Source organism: Solanum pennellii, chromosome 1, assembly GCF_001406875.1.
Source record: "Solanum pennellii chromosome 1, SPENNV200".
Taxonomy (NCBI): Eukaryota; Viridiplantae; Streptophyta; class Magnoliopsida; order Solanales; family Solanaceae; genus Solanum; species Solanum pennellii.
In genome coordinates this window covers 76,127,077-76,135,761 of record NC_028637.1, presented here as the reverse complement: position 1 = coordinate 76,135,761, position 8,685 = coordinate 76,127,077, and the positions used below count along the sequence as shown (strand labels likewise).

At 30.2% G+C, this 8,685-nt stretch overlaps 2 pseudogenes; one reads left to right on the top strand and one right to left on the bottom strand.

Moving 5' to 3' along the window:
- The first annotated feature begins 299 nt into the window (after window positions 1-299).
- LOC107023227 lies at window positions 300-1,118 on the top strand (annotated as a pseudogene).
- A 497-nt stretch (window positions 1,119-1,615) lies between these two features.
- LOC107023223 lies at window positions 1,616-5,509 on the bottom strand (annotated as a pseudogene).
- Window positions 5,510-8,685: the final 3,176 nt, after the last annotated feature.

Sequence of the window (8,685 nt, the reverse complement as noted above, 5' to 3'; positions counted from 1 at the left end):
CAGAAGCTTGCCATCCTCTGATCTCGTTAACACATAATTTTCAGATTTAACAAGAAATAGAAATTCTTACTCGAAAGATAAACTTAGAATAACTTAAAGTAGTATACAAAATCCAAACATATAAAGAGAACAACTAATATCAGGTGTTTCAATACCTATTTTAAAAAATGTAGCAAAAAATGAACAACCCAAGTTGAAAAATAACTTAGTAACCCTTCAAACCTGTTAGTTGCTTCTAATTAAAGGTCAAATAAACATTGATAGAAAAAAAACAAGTAGAATGACCGGAAAACAACATTAATATAGCTTTGATATGTTCATTGGACAACAAGAACTACAAGGCCGAAATAAGGAATGCAGATGCACAGGATTCCTTTAAGGATGGGGTGGTTGTTTTGGTGATTGGATGCTTAACCGGAAGGGATAAGTTAAAAAGGAAATTTTCCCAAGGCATTTTTCCTTGCTCCGCAGTACAAGGGTTATTATTTTGTTTTGAATGATTTTTTAGGTATGTCAAAGAAAATGATATTGATACCATAGTAGAAGTGATTAATGAAACTAATGATATGCAGTCAGAGGTTTTGACCCGCGATATAGGTTGGATCTCTTTTCTAATTCAATAAATATACTTGTTCTTGCATCCTCTTAAAATATTTTACTATTTCCGTTTTGAATACAGAACCTACTCATGTGTTAGATCCTCCAAATCTCTACAAAGCTGGTTCACCTGCAGAAGAAGTTCAACATGTTGAAGAGAAATCCAATGACTCTTTGGAAGATGGGAGACAAGTTGTTGATGAAAGAGAGATTGTTGTGGAGACTGAATAACATTTCAATGAGAAGTAGCACCTTACAAATACAGAATCAACTATTTTTGTTGCTCAAGAAGATGCTCGAAAGAAGTCATATGCATCAATTGTCAGTTCACAAACAAAGAAAGGGCCAACCAAAATCTATGCACCCACCAATACTTCCAGAATAGTTCCTCCGAAGGCTGTAAAGCAGACGGTTGCTGCAGTACCACAAACCGCTGCTCCTGAAGCATCAAATCATACTACCCTAGTGGAATCGATGTATCTGAATCTAATTATGCTGAAGAGGAAGGTATAACATCTTGAAGCCTGTTTGAAATAAACTCATTACTTCCATCTTGTGATGGACACATCTATATGTCAGAAAAAATGGCATAGGGATGTTCGTAATTAATTTTTTTTAGCAAATAAAGGAGCACAATAAGTAGATGTGTGTTGAGTTTGATCTAGATGTTGTATTATTTGATCTGCTTGCAATTGTCATGTTCATTCTGCTTCTGACTTTCTCATTGCTGACAGTCCCTGCAAGAGCACATTGTCATCTAATTTACTTAAATTTTAAATTTTTATTAAAATTGAAGTAAATCAGATGACTATGTACTCTTACTGGGACAGTAAATAATAATAAAGTCTAAAGCAGAATAAGCATAACAATGCTAGTAATTCAAATAACCCAACATCTAGATCAAACCACATCTACTTATTATGCTACTTCATTTGCTCAAAAATTAAATAGAACATGCCTATTTCATTTTTTTCACATATAGATGTGTCCATCACATAATGGAAGTAATGAGTATATTTCAGGCAAGTTTCAAAGAAATTATATACTCATGTTCCGTATCATTAGTTTCAGGTTCATTAATTCCGCCAGGGACTGTAGTATTTGATTCTTCAAGAGCTGCAGTTTGTGCTACTGCAGCAACCTGCTGTTTTACAGCCTTTGGGAAGACATTCTGGAAGTATTTGTGGCTACCTAGAATTTGGATGGCCCTTTCTTCTTTCTGAAGTGACGATTGATGCATATGACTTCTTTGGAGAATCCTCTTGGGCAACATAATTAGCGGATTCTGTATTTGTTGGGTTCTGATCCTCGTTGAAATGAGATTGAGTTTCCACAACAATCTATCTTTCATCACCAACATGTCTCCCATCTTCCAAAGAGTCGTTGGGCTTTTACTCAACATGTTGAACTTCTTTTACATGTGACCCGACTTGATTGAGATTTCGCGGATCAACGACATGAGTAGGTTTTTGATTAAATATGAAGATAGTAAAAGATTTTAAGAGAAACCAAGAACAACTACACTTATTGATTTAGAAAAGAGATCCAACTTGGATCAGGGGTCGGAACCTCTAACTACACACCCTCAGTTTGATTAATCTTTTGCGAGACTGTATCAATCTTATTTTCTTCTACATACCTAAAAACATAACTTAAAACAAAATAACCGTTGTGTTTTGGAGCAAGGAAAAATGTCTGGCCGAATTTCCTTTTTTAACTTGCCTTCACCAAAACAATCACCCCATCCTTGAAGGAATCCTATGCATACACAGTCTTTATTTCGACCTTGTAGTCCTTCTAGTCCAATGAACATATCAAAGTATTGATATTCCTCTCAAACATCAAGAAAAACAATAAGGTCTTAAATATGCATAATTTATTTATGAGCTACTTAAATTATTTACATATTTTTTTTTAAATTACAAAAATCTCTTATAATTTATGGATTTCGAATACATTACTAGATTTCCTGATACATCAATGGACTTTTGGATACATAGGTGAGGGTGTATCCGTGAGGGGAGGGAAGTATCAGAGAGGGGATATGACATACAAATACATTAGCAGATATTTGGATACATAGATTAGTGGAGTGATGTACTATAGAGGGATCTGATGTATCAAAAAAAAGGAGAGTGATGTATTCGAGAAGAAATTTTGATTTTTTTAAGTGATAGATAATTTTAAAAAGTTTGCTAAAATAAGAAGTGTTGTTTTAGGTTATTTATCCTTTTAGATTACTAGATAGTATAGTCAAAACTTCGAAACATGTTTTTTATGACTGATAAATCTGTTGTTTTGTCTCAATAGCTCAATGGATAACGAGTCACGTTTCATCCTTCCTTACTTAAATACTAAACCCTTTTCACAATAGAGTTTGAGATCGTGACGTGCTTGCACCTCATGTCCATGTTGTAATACCTTTGCTGTTTATACCAAAGGCATTGAGGGCATAGTTCTCAAAACCAACTTTCCAATACCACCAACCACAAATATGTTCTATGAAAGCACAACCTAAAAGTTGTTACATCAAGCTTTCAACCTCACCTTCAAGTTCAAATAGAAAGTATTTTTTAGTGTTAGTAAGAACTACTCCTCTACAACACTCAACTAAGTGCCCATTACCAACAAGTACACCTATTACCTACATATGTTATAGCCTATAGGAACATAATTTGTATTATCTTCTTTTATTTTGATAGGTAAATAAGATTAAACTTACAAAACAATTAGTGAAGTTTACAACTTCTATGAACCAATAATTCTTTTGTAAGTTAAGTGTCTTATTCAATCACATTATTCCCACTCAATCTTTATCGTTATTGTGGTTTTGCGCTAAGAGCTCATGCGCTTGTCGTTATTATTGATCTCACAACAGTTCTTTTATTATATTACGTCTTAAACAGATATATCTAATTTTATGATAAAAATGTTAGTTTTATTCCATTTGAAATACACACTAAGAGTTGTCTTAACCACTTAGTCCGATCACTAATCAACTCCTGTACGAAAACTAAACACTAATTTGTTGCCTTTTATGTTATGCCTTAAACACATATATCTAATTTTATGATTAAAAAATGTTAGTTTTATTACAATTAAAATACACACTAAGAGTTGTCTTAACCACTTAGTCTGATCACTAATCAACTCCTGTATGAAAACTAAACACTAATTAGTTGCCTTTTATGTTATAGAACTGTCATCAATAATAACTCATCATTACTACCGAATTTTGAGATTCACATTGCATCATGTGGCACCTCTCATGTATCAACAATTATTTCTTTCCAAAATAATGCATCAATATGCAATATCTCAACAAGAACATGAGAATATAATAAACTTTACAAAATCATTAATATATTTTCCCACTCTAACGTTACATTCAATCACATCACAATTGACAATCCCAACATTTATTAACATACAATTAAAAAACTTAGATTCTATTTTTTTTTCTTTTCTTACAATAATGTAATACAACCTTAACAAAACACCTCTAGACTTTCAAAGTATTTCATAGTAGAGAGATAATTTTTCATTAAGTACCAAATTCTGTATGTAACATACAAATTAATAAATTAAAATGTCGAAAACTTCATTGCTATGTTTTTCAACAAAAACCATTTGTATATGTAGGAAGATATTCACTAATGTGACACAATAATAAATTTCACATCTAGTATTATTTATATGTTTCAAGACGTTCAAAAGAATTAAGTCTAAATTATGGATGCTCAAAACACACAAACATGTAACTTCTTAGCATGTTCAATTTCAACACAAATTTATGCATCAAAAGCAACCCAAATATGATTGCTTATCCACTCAATAAAATTGTTATAAGTTAATGATCTCTAAAGCATTCTATCAAACAATAAGTATTTAACAAAACATTCTGTCATCAGATTAATGTCATCTATCTCAACTACTCTAAATATTGTAAAATATGTCATTTTTTAATTATGTCTAGTCGATTATTTTTAATTTTGTTCCTCTCTCGTAAGATTTTAAAATATTAATGTGTTTATTAGGTTTTGGGGTTCAACCTTGAAAAGTATTTCTATGTTATTGCTCGACTAAAAAAAATTCATTTCTTGCTAATGTAAGTTGTTTTCTTTATGTGTTAAGATTTGCTATCAATTGTTATCAATAAGGTATTCTCAGTTATAATTTTTATTTCTTGCTATATCTAACAATTTTGTGTTAATATATATGTTATCCCTCTTTAAGTATGTGTATTTTTGTTCTTCTCGTAAGATTGCAGTATTTATGAGTTGATTAGAATTTGGGGGTTGGATTTTTAAAGGGTTTCTAAGTGATTTTTTGACTTAGATTTCATTTGTTGATAAATCATTTTAATAATTTTGTTAAATTTTATCTTACTCAAACAAGAGGTTTCAACTTTTAATTATATTTCCATAAGGATCATTGACTCGAATATTAAATCGTATATACCACTTTAGACAATATCAATATTGTTCATATGTGAGTTTAATAAGATGAACGTTTCCATTCTAAGAACGTTAGTAGTTCTAGAATCCCTAATATATATAAATCATTTTTCTTCAACTTGTGTGTAATGCACAAGTATACTCGGTACCATCCAAATCTAACATCTGATCTTTGACATATTAGTCACAACCCCACATGATTCACTTTAGAAATGACCACACAAATATATCATCTGCTTAGTCAAGTTTTTCCTTAGCAGAATATTTATTTCTCCAAATTTGAGAAATCTATTTGGCTCAATTTTCCATACACAATATTAAAACTTTAAACATATAGTATTGTCACATACCTTCTTCATGAACACAAGAATTCCAATTATTCTCCCAGTTGAAAACTTGCATGGAGTATGCTTGAAGTTGTCATTTGTCTCCATTGTACATATCAGATTCCCCATTGTCTCTTGATTATTACTTTGTTCGTCGGCCAGTGTTGATATCAACCCTATCAATTTTACAGGTTTAGTAGTATTTTTCAGAAGAAATAAAGTATATGAAATATTCTTAATATTGTTGAAAATTTTACTGAAAAATATTTTATCACGAATATTTTAGGAAATTCTCATAGCTTGAAGTGTGCCTATCAATCTTCTACTGCCAAATACAAGCAAAAGAAATATATATAAGGTGTAAAATATTGGATAGAAAACTCTACCTTCAATGTAATAAATCAATGGAAATAAAGTGATATTTACAATTTAACTTAGAATTGCAGTAAAGAAATGACTCATAATTAATGTATTTGTGTTATAAATAGATAGGGGTTAGGAAACATGTCAAAGAAGACTATTGAGGACATTTAATTATCATCAGTAATATGTTAGAATAGTTAACGTATTAAATATTCATCAAAAGTTATAATTAAATGAACCTAGACACAAGTATGAATATTTTTTTTTGAGAACTAAAATAATTTTTTTCAACAGCTTTTACATAAAAAAATTTCTTTAGACAACAAATTAATAATCAGATAGAATTTCCGTAATTTAAATAAACAGGAACAATCACAAGTTTTTTCTGATTTTTCAGTCAGCACCACAAAATTAGTTTCATTAACCACACATCACTCCAGGGCATGCAATTAAGCTCTACATATCAGTTTCATTAACCACAACTGAGCTTTAGAGGCAAAAATGCCCAAGTTTTCAAAAATTTGAATTGTTGCTATTACTGGAGATGATTTAGGATTAGTGAATACAATGTATCTAGTATAAATTACACCTAACTTGATATCATGAGCTACATGTATATGAATATATCTGAACGCATCAAAATCTAAAAAAATCTGTAGAATCGCAAATCAGAATGTATCTAAATAATTAACTCTTGAGCTAATGGAATTTCTATAATTTTTCTAATAATGTTTGGTTATATTGGACCTTTTTAAAAAAAAAAAATAACAAATCACAAAATAAATTTCAAGTTTGAAAGAGCAATTTTAATACGTTTTTCAAGTGAATACTTGTCTAACTAACAAAGTTTCCACTTTTGTTTTTATCTAAACCTACTCGATTTCTAAATAGGGGTACTTTAATGGGATTCTTCACTCCAGCACTCCCTCCTAAGACCACACATGCAAATTTGCACTCATACAACTCAAGTCACGAGGTTTTTCCTCCTCAGGCTTTATTATAATAGAATTGAGATAAGGCATAGGTTCTTTTTGAATCTATCTAGAAAATTCTAATACTCACTTGAATTGAGATAAGGCATAGATTCTCTTTGAGTTTATCTAAAAAATTCTGATACTCACTTGAATAATCATGTCAATGTATTACACATTCCAAATTACTCTAAAGTAAATTTATTCACTCCTAAAATTGAAATGACAAAAGATAACCAAATAAAAAGAAACACGTGACTCAGGAAAATTAAAGTGTAAAAAACAAATAAAAATGAAAATCCTCCTTACCCTCCACAACCTAAAAGCATCACAACGACGATCGTCGATCTAGTGGTTTTGATCATTGTGGTTGTTTGTTAGTTGTTCAGATCTGAAAGTGCGGAACTCATTGGAAGGTTATCAGAATCGTGAAAGAAGCTTCGAGCTCACTAGAACACCTGCAAAATAAATAATAAATAAAATAAAAAAGGGATAAGGAAAAGGGGTCTCATTCGGTGTTTGTTGATAATTGATTTGATGTTTTGGGTGGCTACTAGTTTGTCAGAAAAGAAGAGGGAACACCGTTGTGGAGGTACGGTTATGGTCGTGATGAGTAGGGTGTTCTTTGGCGCAGAAGACGAAAAAAATTGTGGTATGAGTTGAAAAACTGAATAAATAAAGTGAGTGAGATTTATTGATGAAAAATATAATTATTAGATAATTTATAATTAAATTAGGAATTAATTAGTATAAAATATAAAATTAATAAAGAATATTAATCATATAGAAAACCTCTTTAAATTTTCGCACTTTCGCACATGAATTATATTATGTACACCAACAATTAACTTAATATCCTCAATAAGTTTATTACAATTAACTGATCATTAGCAAAGTTTGTAATGATCTTATTTCATCGTCTTCTATTTCATACAATATTTTTTAAAAGTGATAAGTACAATGATCAATTGTTCAATATCTACCTATACGTATATTTTAAGTTATTATTATACACATTGATAATATTATTATACCGGTTGACACAATATCATAACATTAGTGATCTCCAAAACAGAAGAAAGAATAAAGAAAAAAATGTAGATAACAAACAAATCAGAAAAGAAGCTTTAATTAAGCCTAATACAGTTAGTAATTTTCAGAAAATAACAAAAAAATAAAAATGACAAACTTGTAAGGATAAATCATTATTTTGATATTCAAGAATCAATCAAAACAATGATATTTTTTTAAACTGAAAAATATAACTCAAATAACCGTATACTTTCTAACTCCGAACCACAGTGGTTAATAGATATATTTATTACTCTCTGCAGTGTGATTTGAATATGATTAATGTAATTTTTTGGTACATATAGTAGATGTTGAACCCCTTTCACTATTTCATATTTTTCAGATTTTGGATGCTTTTATTAAAAGTTCTGGTTCCGCCACTACTTCCTCGAGTCTATACGAAGAAATAAAATTAACAAATAATCTTAAATTTTAAACAATTCATTTATTTTCAACTATGAAAATTTTTTAAAAAACATTAATACAGGGAGTTAAAATAATTTGATAATATGACATTTAATAAAATTTACCCAACAAACAATCAGGTGATACAACATTTAATAAATTTTGCCCCAAAAAACTTTGAAATCAACATCGAAATGCATAAATAATATTTTTCACATCTTTAGTTTCAAAATGAAAACTTTTCGCAAATTTTCATGTAGTGATTTTTCAGACACGTGTCAAGCTCCATTCTGTTTCTCAGTAGGTAATTACAACGGTCTGGTGTCATTTTCAGTTGGTTACTTCTTATTTAGACTTAAGCTAAATTATATTTTTGGGTCAATTTCTCAAGTCCTTTCTTCAATCATGTGACAAGGAGCTATCTCGTCATTAAAACTTACACCCACAGAAATAAAAAACCTCTTCACGTTTTTTCCCTTTCACACTCATGGATTA